The sequence below is a fragment of the Schistocerca gregaria genome, chromosome 9 (assembly GCF_023897955.1).
Source record: "Schistocerca gregaria isolate iqSchGreg1 chromosome 9, iqSchGreg1.2, whole genome shotgun sequence".
Taxonomy (NCBI): Eukaryota; Metazoa; Arthropoda; class Insecta; order Orthoptera; family Acrididae; genus Schistocerca; species Schistocerca gregaria.
This window is the reverse complement of record NC_064928.1, coordinates 96,689,317-96,704,359: the sequence shown is the minus strand read 5'-3', so window position 1 is coordinate 96,704,359 and position 15,043 is coordinate 96,689,317. Positions and strand designations below refer to the sequence as shown.

The window sequence follows — 15,043 nt, the reverse complement described above, 5'->3', positions numbered from 1 at the left end:
TAGACTTAATTTCTTAATCTCTCCTGAATACTCGGTGACCAATACTAGCCTAAGAAAGCCTTTTCAGATTGCTCAGTATTGTGACACCTATCCATTGCCTCATTTGCCCAAAGTCCAGCATATCTCTGTGTATGAGGTATAATAAACTGTTTGCTTTCCTGTCCACATACTGGGCAAGATATCCCTAAAACATTTAATGAGAATGACTGGGCGAACCGATTTCTTTTCGTTATTAAAAATTCGGGACTGCCTATCTTTAAGTAGGCTTTCTTCTGCTATGAGATTGGGTGCCTGTACCGCCACCCCCGGAATGCTAGGTTGCATTGTCGGTACACTATTAGAACTGTGGCTGTTCCGGCCACTATCATGTGATTGACCATAATCGGTAACCATACTCGGTGCGTTACGATACTCTTTACGAGTAGGCATGATACTTTCTGTAATGTTTTGACAGTTGGCAATACGCTCTGTCCCTTCGCGCTGCCATTGTGGCAGCTCTGCGCGTGACTTATGGCTCAGTTGTGCGACTTCTGTTTTCAGCGTATCCGTTACTCGATTGTTAGAAAGGTCAACGCCCCCAGCCACAAGCTGTATCGTAGTGTTTACTTTTTCGTCTACCTGTTGCAAAAGTAAGGAGGGTAGTAGTCAGCAACACGCTCCCTTCCTTGGTTCGTGTACTTGGGGGGTGGGGGGGGGGGGGGGGTAGTAAAAAAAGCATGCTTCTCTCTTCTTTCCTTTCGTTCTTAGTAATAAAGGCAATGACTATACGTAGGTTTAAGTGGAAACATTGGCTAAAACAAATGTGTACGATTGTGGTATCACGTGAAAAACAGAGGAGCCGCCAGCACCCGCCATGGGGGGCCCGAAAAATCTGAGAAGCCGAAACCGATCTTAAAACAAATCTTATTGCGATCTTGACTTGTTTTAACCAAAGTATGTATAACACCAGATCGCTGCGTCCCAGCAGACAAAGTTGTCTTAATTTATGATTAAGTGAGAACATTTACTAACTTTTAACATTGAGAGTACTGTCCCGTCCCTTATTTTAACCGGTAAATTACAGATTTTAGGAGAAATTTTTTTTATGAATTGATAAATTTTGGGCATTTAAAACTGCTCTGAACAAAGTCCCAGGCAAATGCTGATTTATAAATGTCCCGGGCATTTACACAGCCACGTCAGTCAATAGGACACATTTAGGCCAACTTTTGAAATGACAGGTCATACTTTAGCCAACTTTTGCCAGATGTACATATATACTGAAGGCAAAAAAAGTTACACCAAGAAGGAAGTGTACGACGCAAACGAAAGTTCATAAGACTGTTTCTACATCTGAAAGATAAAATAAATACCGTGTGACTAGGGCCTCCCGTCGGGTAGACCGTTCGCCAGCTGCAAGTCTTTCGATCTGACGCCACTTCGGCGACTTGCGCGTCGATGGGGATGACATGATGATGATGATTATGAAAACACAACACCCAGTCCTGAGTGGAGAAAATCACCGACCAAGCCGGGAATCGAACCCGGGCACTTAGGATGGACATTTTGTCGCGCTGGCCACTCAGCTACCTGGGGGCGGAACATCTCAAACACGATCTCTCTTCAAATTCCTCGCCAGTCGCACACAAAAGTGGCGCTAGTACCGTGACTGTGAGGATGCAAATCAGGTTTGCTTGAAATACGCGCTGTAACGGTCGTGAGCCGAAGTTACTTTTGAGACTAGAAATCTGCTCTGTAGGAATGGGCATGGGTTTCGAAAAAGACGATCGTGTGAAGCCCAGCTCGCGCTATTCGTCCACGAGACTCAGAGGGCCATAAACACGGGTTCCCAGGTAGATGCCGTGTTTCTTGACTGCCGCAAGGCGTTCGATACAGTGCCCCACAGCAGTTTGTTGAACAAAGTAAGAGCATATGGACGATCAGACCAATTTTGTGATTGGATTGAAGAGTTCCTAGATGACAGAACGCATCTTGTCATTCTCATTGGAGAGAAGTCTCCCGAAGTAAGAGTGATTTCAGGTGTGTCGCAGGGGAGTGTCGTAGGACCGTTGCTATTCACAATATACATAAATGACGTTATGGATGACATCGTAAGTTCACTGAGACTTTTCGCGGATGATGCTGTGGTGTATCGAGAGGTTGTAACAATGGAAAATTGTACTGAAATGCAGGAGGATCTGCAGCGAATTGACGCATGGTGCAGAGAATGGCAATTGAATCTCAATGTAGACAATTGTCATGTGCTGCGAATACACAGAAAGAAATTCCTTTATCATTTAGGTACAGTATAGTAGGTCAGCAATTGGAAGCAGTTAATTCCATAAATTATCTGGGAGTACGCATCAGGAGTGATTTAAAATGGAACGATCATATAAAGTTGATCGTCGGTAAAGCAGATGCCAGACTGAGATTCATTGGAAGAATCCTAAGGAAATGTAATCCGAAAACAAAGGAAGTAGGTTACAGTACGCTTGTTCGCCCACTGCTTGAATACTGCTCAGCAGTGTGGGATCCGTACCAGATGGGGTTGACAGAAGAGAGAGAGAATATCCAATGGAGACAAGCGTGCTTCGTTACAGGATCGCCGGTCGAAGTGGCCGAGCGGTTCTAGGCGCTACAGTCTGTAACCGCGCGACCGCTACGGTCGCAGGTTCGAATCCTGCCTCGAGCATGGATGTGTGTGATGTCCTTAGGTTAGTTAGGTTCAAGTAGTTCTAAGTTCTAGGGGACTGATGACCACAGCAGTTAAGTCCCATAGTGCTCAGAGCCGTTTGAACCATTGTTTTGCTACAGGATCACTTAATAATCGCGAAAGCGTTACGGAGATGACAGACAAACTCCAGTGGAAGACTCTGCAGGAGAGACGCTCAGTATCTCAGTACGGGCTTTTGTTGGAGTTTCGAGAACATACTTTCACCGAGGAGTCAAGCAGTATATTGCTCCCTCCTAAGTATATCTCGCGAAGAGACCATGAGGATAAAATCAGAGAGATTAGAGCCCACACAGAGGCATACCGACAATTCTGCTTTCCACGAACAATGTACCCACCGCCACACACCGTCAGGTGGCTTTCAGAATATGGATGTAGATGTAGATGAGTTCATGTTAGTCAGTAGGGAATGCCTTTAAGCGACATTGACGCCATTATCAACACCTCACTGAATTTAAACGAGATCTGTAATAGGGCTACGAGAAGCTGAGTGTGCCGTCTGTGATACTGCAGAAAGATTTGGCAGTAAAGCTGTACAGAACTGCTTGCAGCGGTGGTTATGAGAATGTACGGTCGCAAGAAGACCGGACTACGGACGGACACGTGGTATTACTGACAGGAAAGACTCTCATATTCAGCGTGTGGCTCTGGCTTCTGCAGCAGCAATTTGAACAGCAGTTGGCACCGCAGTGACACAACGAACTGTTACAAAACGATTGTTCAAGGGCAGCAGTGAGCTAGATGCAATGTAATGTGCATTCTACTGACCCCAAACCACCACCATTTGGCCGGCTGGAGTGGCCGAGCGGCTCTAAGTGCTACAGTCTGGAACCGCGCGACCGCTACTGTCGCAGGTTCGAATCCTGCCTCGGGCATGGATGTGTGTGATGTCCTTAGGTTAGTTTAGGTTTAAGTAGTTCTAAGTTCTAGGGGACTGATGACCTCAGAAGTTAAGTCCCATAGTGCTCAGAGCCATTTTTTGAACCACCATTTGCGACTTCAGTTACGTCAAGCTAAAACTCATTGGGGAGCAGGGGACAGGTCTGTTGTGTTTTCTGATGACAACTGGTTATGCCTCAGTCCCAGTGATGCCCGTATTTTGGTTAGAAGGAGGGATGTTCAAAAATGGTTCGAATGGCTCTAAACACTATGGGACTTAACATCTGAGCTCATCAGTCCCTTAGACTTGGAATTACTTAAACCTAACTAACCTAAGGACATCACACACATCCATGCCCGAGGCAGGATTCGAACCTGCGACCGTAGCCGTCCCGCGGTTCCAGACTGTACCGCCTAGAACCGCTCGGCCACAGTGGCCGGCGGAGGGCTGTTGAGAACATGCAACCAACCTACACTACTGGCCATTAAAATTGCTAAACCAAAAAGAAATGCAGATGATAAACAGGTATTCATTGGACAAAAATACTATACTAGAACTGACATGTGATTTTAATTTTCGCGCAATTTGGGTGCATCCATCCTGAGAAATCAGTACCCAGAACAAGCACCTCTGGCTGTAATAACGGCCTTGTTACGCCTGGGCATTGAATCAAAGAGAGCTAGGATTGCGTGTGCAGGTACAGCTGCCCATGCAGCTTCAACACGACACCACAGTTCATCAAGAGTAGTGACTAGCGTATTGTGACGAGCCAGTTGCTCGGCCAACATTGACCACACGTTTTCAGTTGGTGAGAGATCTGGAGAATGTGCTGGCCAGGACAGTATTCGATCATTTTCCGTATCCAGAAAGGCCCATACAGGACCTACAACATGCGCTCGTGCATTATCCTGCTGAAATGTAGGGCTTTGCAGGGCTTGAATGACGGGTAGAGCCACGGGTCGCAACACATTTGAAATGTAACGTCCACTGTTCAAACTGCCGTCAATGCGAACAAGAGGTGACCGAGACATGTAACCAATGGCACCCCATACCATCACGCCGGGTGATACGTCAGTATGGTGATGACTAATACACGCTTCCAATGTTCGTTCACCGCGATGTCGCCAAACACGGATGCGACCATCATGATGCTGTAAACATAGCTTGGATTCATCCGAAAAAATGACGTTTTGCCATTCGTGCACCCACGTTCGTCGTCGAGAACACCGTTGCAGGTGCTCCTGTCTGTGATGCAGCGTCAAGGGTAACCGCAGCCGTGATCTCCGAGCTGATAGTCCATGCTGCTGCAAACGTCGTCGAACTGTTGGTGCAGGTGGTTGTTGTCTTGCAAACGTCCCCATCTGTTGACTCAGGGATCGAGACGTGGCTGCACAATCCGTTACAGCCATACGGATGCCTGCCATCTCGACTGCTAGTGATACGAGGCCGTTGGGATCCAACACGGCGTTACGTATTACCCTTCTGAACCCACCGATTCCATATTCTGCTAACAGTCATCGGATCTCGACCAACGCGAGCAGCAATGTCACGATACGATAAACCACAATCGCGATAGGTTACAATTCGACCTTTATCAAAGTCGGAAAGGTAATGGTACGCATTTCTCCTCAAGAGACATCACAACAACGTTTCACCAGGCAACGCCGATCAACTGCTATCTGTGTATGAGAAATCGGTTGGAAACTTTCCTCATGTCAGCACGTTGTAGGTGTCGCCACCGGCGCGAACCTTTTGTGAATGCTCTGAAAACCTAATAATTTGCATATCACAGAATCTTCTTCCTGTCGGTTAAATTTGCGTCTGTAGCACGTCATCTTCGTGGTGTAGCAATTTTAATGGCCAGTAGCGTATTTGCGTGGTAGACACGCTCCTCCTCCACCTGGAGCGATTTCGTACGACAGTGACGTCGGCATGTATACCTGTACTATGGTTGTAGGTGTTGCTTTGCTGTCGATTCTGATAAGAACAACCCTATCACTGAACTGTTCGCAGTAACACACTCTCTGCCCTACGTTCATATTCATAATGAATCCTACTCCCGTTACACTATTTTCCGCTGCTGTTCATACTACCCTGTGCTCATCTTACCAGAAATCCTACGCTTTTGTCCATTTCACTTCGCTGACCACTACTTTACCTAGACAGAGCCTTTGCTGGATGTAGTTCAATCTCTATCTTCCTCTACAGTTTTCACCCTCAGCATCTTCCTCTAGTAGAATGGAAGTTGTTTCCTGCCGTCGTGACAGATGTCCCATCATCCTGTCCCTTCTTCTTGTCAGTGTCTACAATACATTCCTCTACTCATCGATCCTGCGGAGAACCTCATTCCTTACGTTATCACTCCACGTAATTTTCAACATTCTTCTGTAAAATGACATCTCCAACTCTTCGATTCTCTTCTGTTCCAGTTTCCCCACAGTCCATGTTTCACTACCATACAATGCTGTGCTCCAAACGTACATTCTCACTAATTTCTTCCTGAAATTAAGGCCTATGTTTGGTTCTAGTAGACTTCTCTTGCCCGGGAGCGCCCTCTTTTCTAGTGCTAGTCTGCTTTTAATGCCATCCTTGCTCCATCCACTGTGGCCTATTTTGCTTCTCAGATAGCAGAATTCCTTGCCTCCACCTACTTTGTGATCCCTAATTCTGACGTCATGTTTCTCGACGTTCTCATTTCTGCTGTTTGTTATTACTTCTGTCTTTCTTCGATTTACTCTTAATTAATATTCTGTACTCATGCATTCCATTCAACAGACCCTGTAACTTTGCTTCACCTTCACTGAGGATAGCAATGTCATCAGCGAATCTTATCATTGATATGCTTTGATCTTGAGTTTTAATACCACTCTGGAACCTTCCTTTTATTTCTGCCATTGCTTCTTCGATGCATATATTGAAAAGTAGGGACAAAAGACTGCGTCCCTCTCTTACACCTTTTTGAATCCGAGCACTTTGTTCTTGGTCTCCCATTCTTATTGTTTCCACTTGCTTCTTATACATATTACATATAACCCATCGTTTCCTATAGATTTCCCCTATTTTCTCAGAATTTGTAACATTTTGCACCATTTTATATTGTCGATTGCTTATTCCAGGTCGGCAAATCCTATGAGCGTGTCTTTATTTTTCGATTATCAAGCCCAAAGTAGGAATTGCCGATCTGATCGTTATCCAACCAGCTCCTCAGTTTTGTTTTCCATTCTTCTGTATGTGAGCCGTGTATCGATTCGTGCTACACCTTGTGTTTAGATTGCAATGGTTTCCTTTTCTTCCTCTGACATGTTTGCTTGATATGTTATCCGTCATTAAGCGGCTGTTTGCTTGTCTTTTCCCTCATCTATAGATATCTGCGTTTTTTGCTTCAGGGAAACTGCTATGGAGGAGGTGAGATCTTTGACCGGTTGTAACCTCGTGTGGTGGCGCGGAAGTAGGGGCGTTGCGCGCAGAGAGAGTGTGGTGGACACGGGAGGGCAGTGTGGCTCTCCAGCGCGAAGCAGGCGTGGTCGGTTGTACCGAGTCGCCACGTGATGTATGTCGGTTGTGTGCAACGAGCGGGTCGAGTTGACGGAAGAGCTCCCCGCGGGTTGGTTGTGTACAGAATCGCCCCACGAGTAGTTGCTGTTCATATCGCCTTGGTGGGACGTTAACAAGCTTCTTTAGATCCTCGTTTCAACACTGGACTTTAAAAGGGGACACCTAACATGAAGGAGCGGTCACTACCCGTCAACGTTGCAGAGAAGACGTGAACTCCGGTGACAGAGCGTGTTGTCGCGTGACCGTGGCGTGTTGGGTACGCTGGCGACGCGTGCGCGGTCGGATGTGTGGATCCTTGCCATCGGAGGTCGTGTACTGCCTGTTCGGGCATAATTGCAAGTTAAGTTCGTGGAAGGTTTCATCATTAAGTAATAATTTTGTGTAACCAGCGTCTCTTCTGCCTTGTGGCCTCCGGCGACCGGGCTTCCTGTCCCTGGCACCGGTATAATTGAAGGCAGTGATCTTTCCTCCTCCTCTCGTTACTGTCCGATGGTAAGTGTAGTTTTGGCAGTTTAATTGTTTCGCTATTCTGTCGTGTGTTATGAGTAAATTCATGCTTCTTGTTGGTTGATCATGTGGTCGCTCATTCAGGACTGTGTGGTGTAATGTTTCCTTGCACGAGGTTAGCTTTAATTCTGTCACCAAGTTAAGCCATCTTATTACAAGTTTTCGCTGGCTAAAAGTCGGTGCAGTGACAAGCCTGAGAGTGGCAACTGTGTTTACGGGCGTATTTAAATTGGTCAGTATTCTGTCTAACCTGAGCATCTCTGAGTGGGAAAGAAGACGTCCATCACTAAAAAAAAAAAAAAAAAAAAAAAAAAAAAAAAAAAAAAAACCCACAATTGGTCAACGCTCACCACATTTGGTAACGCAGGCGGTGGAACAGACGTCACCAACTATTCTGACACCAAATCCAGCCATCACTGCCAAATATAGATGTTGGCGTTCGGTGGAGGAGTGTTCGACATGGATGTAAACTGTCAGGATGCGCCATATTAAAACTTGGCTGTGATTTTCAAGTATTTTATTATTCCCAGTGCAGCGTCCCCCCCTGTCTGCTTCAGAGGGTCCCACGATGCTGAGGGCGTCACTTCACAGCTTGGCGCGGAAGGGCTATCTCAGTGACCAGTGCAACATTCTGCATGTACAGCTGAAGTTTTTTGACATCAGGCTGCGCCGGCAGCTGATTCAGCGGCCTTCGCCTCGGGGTGCCTCTGGCATGTGTTGGGAGCCAACCAGATTGCCCGCAGTAGCGAGCCGTCGAGTGGCCTGCCACTGGGTGATATGGACCTGGGTTGGCCTCAGAGGGTCGAACCAGTGACCCGACGTAGACTGCACCGCTGGCGCCCCATCCCCCATCTGCTGCTATGTGTAGCCAGTGGTGTAACATTGCCCACCGTCCAGGAGTGCTGCCACACTTGAATCGCCTCGTTAGCATACCGGCATCTATTTATATGCGGCTGTGTGCCTCTGTTTTGCTAATGTGCTGCTCCAAGTCACGTACTCATAACACCTAGGTTGCACCAGTGGGCCTCTTGTGCCTGCAACTCGTGCCATGCAAACCGCTGTGTTTACTCTTCTCAGCGGTTTGATGGCTGTGTGGCCTTCATTCTACTTTGCAACCGCTGGTCAACGTACCTTACTGCCAACAGGGCTGCACCAGGCTGTAACTTGTGCACTCAGAAATATTGCACTGAATCTTTTTTATCTCAAATGGTGGTGCCGCCACACTGACAATCAAAATGCAATCTACTCGCCTATTTGGTAAGAACTACAGACACTGCAACAGTAACGTATAAATAGTTACACTAAATGAGTTAGATTCTTCATTCCATGTAACAGGTCATGCAGTTCTTCCTCACTTTGACTGTGGACAGCTGTGTCATCCTAGAATCTTATCACTGATGTCCATTCACCCTGAAAATTAATCTCACTATTTTAAAGTTTTTTTTTCACTCAGCTTTATGATTTCATTCTCTGTTGATCCATTGTGGACATGCAACAGCGGCTGTTCAAATATTTAACAATGAAATTCGCCAACAGCCGTGCAGTTGAGATGTTATTTTATTTTATTTTTACCACCAGTTTCGGCATTCCATTATACGATCTTCAGGCACATGCATAATAATACACTTACAGTGTATCTCAAGGAGTACTACAGAGTAAGCTTTACAGAAAGTGACTCATAATAATATAAGCACTTAAAACTACAAAATGAAACCAGCAGCGTTAAGACAAATTTCTGTGTACACCCAGCACATCAGAATAAAATGTGCGTATATACATTTTTTAGCTCGTACACTGAAATTATACTTAGGATGGTGAAGTTTTTATTGGTTCCTTAGAGTGTGATTTAGCATTATCTATTCGTCAGCATACCATATTTTAGTCTGTTACATTTTTAGACCCAAACTTACACAGTCCCCTGCTCGCTTCTTAACTGCATTTCGTGAGTGGGATTTGGCAGCGTTCTCCTTTACTTCTCCATACAGCTTATAGGGAATACTACGATGTTCTTACCAGATATGCATGTTTGGTGTTAATGGAGCTCTGATTGGTATCGGCCTGACCTTAATTGTAAGTTTTCAGTTTATGGGCTACTAATGTGAGAGATAAGCGGATGAGACTCTAGGCATATTTAAACTCGTACCAATACATTCATTCATCAACTTGGGCTTCTTCATTTAAACTTGTACCAATACATTCTTTCATCATCTTGAGCTTCTCTGTTAAATGCTATGTTTTGAATTAGTGGTGTTCACTCCATAATTATAATTCCAGTAAAAAATTGTTTCTCGCGCATAATCATCCCCCACCGCCATTTGGTATGCAGTATGTTACTTAATTAGTGGGCTTAATCATAAGTGTTCTGCTCGTAATTCTGATTGTAATGGAGTGGGACATGTGCTGTTGGAGTGATATGGGACCAAGCGTCTACATACGACTCTGACAGGTGACATCTATGTAAGCATCCTGTCTGATGACCTGCTGCATTCCGGCAGACTTGGCCAACTCCAGCAGGACAATACGACACCCTATGCATCCAGAAATCTACATAGGGGAAAACTTTTTGACCGTTTCCCTTCAAATTTTTGCACAATAATAAACTTTTGGATATATATTCAGGGCATTACAAAAAGGTACGGCCAAACTTTCAGGAAACATTCCTCACACACAAAGAAAGAAAATATGTTATGTGGATATGTGTCCGGAAACGCTTCCTTTCCATGTTAGAGCTCACTTTATTACTTCTCTTCAAATCACATTAATCATGGAATGGAAACACACAGCAACAGAACGTGCCAGCGTGACTTCAAACACTTTGTTACAGGAAATGTTCAAAATATCCTCCGTTAGCGAGGATACATGCATCCACCCTCCGTCGCATGGAATCCCTGATGCGCTGATGCAGCCCTGGAGAATGGAGTATTGTATCACAGCCGTCCACAATACGAGCACGAAGAGTCTCTACATTTGGTACCGGGGTTGCGTAGACAAGTGCAAATGCCCCCATAAATGAAAGTCAAGAGGGTTGAGGTCAGGAGAGCGTGGAGGCCATGGAATTGGTCCGCCTCTACGAATCCATCGGTCACCGAATCTGTTGTTGAGAAGCATACGAACACTTCGACTGAAATGTGCAGGAGCTCCATCGTGCATGAACCACATGTGTCGTACTTGTAAAGGCACATGTTCTAGCAGCACAGGTAGAGTATGCAGTATGAAATCATGGCGGTGAATCGAGGAAGTAGAGTACATACTGACGAAACTAAAATGAACTCTAACATGGAAATTAAGAGTCTCTGGACACATGTCCACATAACATCTTTTCTTTATTTGTGTGCGAGGAATGTTTCCTGAAAGTTTGGCTGTACCTTTTTGTAACACCCTGTATATGTATAGTGATACACTGTTAAAATACAGGATCGTTGTTTTTATGGCTTATCGGCTTATAATAGGAATACCAATACAGGACCTGAACTTACAGAAAAAATAAACAGAGTCAGAAGGGGGAAGAGGAAACAGACATTTAAGTGGGACCAAGTGGACGTAGACAGCAGGAAGGAGGATATGGACACAAAGTGGAGGAGGCAGAAAGCGAGGAAGAGATGGAGAGAGAAGACAGGAGAAGATGGAGAGAGAGAGAGTTAGGGGTTGATGGACAGACAGAGGAGAAGGAGGATGGACAGAGAGGGGAAGAAGAGATGGGCAGAGACAGGGGGAGGATGTATAACCAGTAGCCATAAATGTTAGAAAAATGTGCTTTTCATTTCCAGTTAACCAGACTGAGTGACCGTATTGCATGACCGGGAACAGCTACTTTTATGTGAAAAAAATCGTGCCAAATAGGACATGATTTTGATGGATGTTTGATATTCCTTGAAAGAGGACATTCTCGTGGCACGTGATTTCTAACTTTTTTCTCGTTTTCAGAGGGACTTGGTCTGGCCCAGGTTGTGCCTATAAGCTAAACAGCCGATAGAGAAAGGGTGTCTTCTATCAGTTGGCATCTGTTCTGACTGAGGGAGCTCGCTCAGCTCTACGCACTGCGGCAGTAACCAGCTCAGGGTCAGACCTTCTCTGAAGAGAAGCACCCTTCAACCGCTCTGCAGTGACAACCACCAAACAGTGCCAACAAGGAACCAAATACAGGCAGCGCCGGAACATCTGCAAGGTGAGTGTGAGCGAAGGGTTACACTGGCTAGAAGTTATCTCTGTCAGTCTCGTTAGATCCATGGTAAACTTACGAAAGAAGATCAGTCATCCCCTTGAAACAGCACAGTGGTCCCCGTGGAGCACTGCAGTGGTGGTGAACTGAACCAGATGGTCATGTGATTGTCCGGTGCTGCTGAAGGCGTTGCACAAAAAGGGTATGTAAGTGGCAGTCAGATTTATGGAATCCATGCAGGAAGTTAGGACGACGTGGAAGTGTAACAGAAAACCAGAGAGGATCTCTTGTATTTGGGCACGCTCATCATCATACTACATGGTGTATCAGTGCGGCATGTCCAACACGTCTACATGGAATGGTTCCACTAGAAACTATGTAACAGTGTGTGGTAACAGTCGCCGTAAAAACATCCTAAATGACAGAGACCAAAGGTAAGTACCACACCTTGTCAGTGTCAGTTGGTTTTAGCACACTGGACAAATTCACTGACAGAGAAAAAATCGCAGCGCTACAAAGGAGTTGCACGATATAAACTGAATGTTGTAGATGTGTTTCTACATCTGAAAAATGACGTCTGTTCAAATGTTACGCCAGTCGCATGAGAGTGGCGCTAGAAGCACTGCTGTGAGGATGAACGCGAAAGAACTTGCCCCCCCCCCCCTTCTAACAGCCGTGTACCGCAAGTCTCTAGAGGAACGGAAGGTTCCAAATGATTGGGAAAGAGCACAGGTAGTCCCAGTCTTCAAGAAGGGTCGTCGAGCAGATGCGCAAAACTATAGACCTACATCTCCGACGCCGATCTGTTGTAGAATTTTAGAACATGTCTTTTGCTCGAGTATCATGTCGTTTTTGGAAACCCAGAATCTACTCTGTAGGAATCAACATGGATTCCGGAAACAGCGGTCGTGTGAGACCCAACTCACTTTATTTGTTCATGAGACCCAGAAAGTACTAGATGCAGGCTCCCGGGTAGATGCTATTTTTCTTGACTTCCGGAAGGCGTTTGATACAGTTCCGCACTGTCGCCTGATAAACAAAGTAAAAGCCTACGGAATATCAGACTAGCTGTGTGGCTGGATTGAAGAGTTTTTAGCAAACAGAACACAGCATGTTGTTCTCAATGGAGAGACGTCTACAGACCTTGAAGTAACCTCTGGCGTGCCACAGGGGAGTGTTATGGGACCATTGCTTTTCACAATATATATAAATGACCTAGTAGATAGTGTCGGAAGTTCCATGCGGCTTTTTGCGGATGATGCTGTAGTACACAGAGAAGTTGCAGCATTACAAAATTGTAGCGAAATGCAGGAATATCTGCAGCGAATAGCCACTTGGTGCAGGGAGTGGCAACTGATCCTTGACATAGACAAATGTAATAAAACACCTAGAAGTATGAGTGCGGAACGATTTGAAGTGGAATGATCATATAAAATTAATTGTTGGTAAGGCGGGTACCAGGTTGAGATTCATTGGGAGAGTCCTTGGAAAATGTAGTCCATCAACAAAGCAGGTGGCTTACAAAACACTCGTTCGACCTATACTTGAGTATTGCTCATCAGTGTGCGATCCGTACCAGATCGGGTTGACGGAAGAGATAGAGAAGATCCAAAGAAGAGCGGCGCGTTTCGTCACAGGGTTATTTGGTAACCGTGATAGCGTTACGGAGATGTTTAACAAACTCAAGTGGCAAACTCTGCAAGAGAGGCGCTCTGCATCGCGGTGTAGCTTGCTCGCCATGTTTCGAAAGGATGCGTTTCTGGATGAGGTATCGAATATATTGCATCCTCCTACTTATTCCTCCCGAGGAGATCACGAGTGTAAAATTAGAGAGATTAGAGCGCGCACGGAGGCTTTCAGACAGTCTTTCTTCCCGCGAACCATACAAGACTGGAACAGGTAAGAGAGGTAATGACAGCGGCACGTAAAGTGCCCTCCGCCACACACCGTTGTGTGGCTTGCGGAGTATAAATGTAGATGTAGAAAGTCAACTATACTTCAAATACGCGCTTTAACGGTCTTGATCGTCCAAGACCCAGGCTATCATTGTAGGGAAAACCACCCCTTCCTTCCTTCCGTTTCTTCGGCTTCCACATCACCATTTATGGTCGTCCTATCCCCCCCACTCCCACTCTCAAGCACCTTGGCGTCACCCTCGACCGTCGCCTCTCCTGGACCGCCCATCTCCAGACTATCCAAGCCAAGGCACGCTCCCGACTCCATCTCCTCCTTTTTGGCCGCACATGGGGTCTGGACCCCTCCACCATCCTCCACACCGATAAATCCCTTATCCGTCCTATCCCTCTGCTACGCTCATCCCGCCTCGATCTCTGCTCCTCCTATCTTTTACAAATCCCTTCAAATCCGAGAATGCGATGCACTCTGCCTCGGCTATCGCATCCGACTCCCATCCCCCAGGCGGATCCTATATGACCTCATCCCATTCCTGCACCTCCTCCTTTTCCTGTAACAGATACGGATCCTCTACACTTGATCCCCCTCACCCGCTTGTCTCTCCCATCTTCTCCCATCCCCGTTCGCTGCTGTGCCTGGATTTGCGCATCTCACCTGCTCTCCATCTCTCCCATACCCTCGCCCAAGGTGGCTTCCACCAACTCTCGCTCCCTGATGATGCCCTTATCCCCTCCATCTACCCCTCCTACCAACTTTGATCGTCCTCTACTGCACCCTGTGTTTTCTCACCCTCTCTCCCTTCTCTCCCTCCGCCCTTCCTCCCTCCCTCCCTCCCTCACCCTTCTGGGCTTCCCCTACCCCCTACCTTCTTTCCTCCCCCTCCCATCTCCTCTGCCACTGGCATCTAAACCCTCCACTCTCCCTCCTCCCCCCCTTTCCCCCTTTTGGCAGGTCCCCAGACATGTACATGTCAAGTGAACATTCGCTCGCAGGAGATCGTCGCCAGTGTTTGTGTGTGCCATCGTGTTAGTGATTCAGTGTTTTGTCATTTTTGCTCCTTCGTTTACGTGTGCCGTTTCTGTCGTCTCTGTTAGTTCCCGAGTGCTGAACGTTTTTCTTTGGACGCTGCACTTGTGAACGAGTTCATGTATTTTTAAATTTGTGTGTCTACTGTTGTCTATCCACCGTGTTGTTTCGTTTTTCTATGTCTCCACTTGTAATAAATGTATTATCTGTGGCCGAAGAGCGGCGTAGTATTGCCGCTGCGCTGCCGGCCTATTTTTGTATAAGGTGTCAAAATAACAATAAAGGAAAAAAA

The 15,043-nt window shown here is 46.2% G+C and overlaps 1 long non-coding RNA gene across 4 annotated transcripts in view; it reads left to right on the top strand.

Annotated features, from left to right (window-relative positions):
• The window catches only part of LOC126291806 (uncharacterized), a 62,317-nt gene that overhangs the window by 22,122 nt on the left and 25,152 nt on the right, over positions 1 to 15,043 (top strand). For all 4 annotated transcript variants that reach the window (XR_007551880.1, XR_007551878.1, XR_007551879.1 and 1 more), the window contains one exon: positions 11,577 to 11,817. This is a non-coding gene — a long non-coding RNA (uncharacterized LOC126291806). The remainder of the gene's footprint in view (positions 1 to 11,576; positions 11,818 to 15,043) is intronic.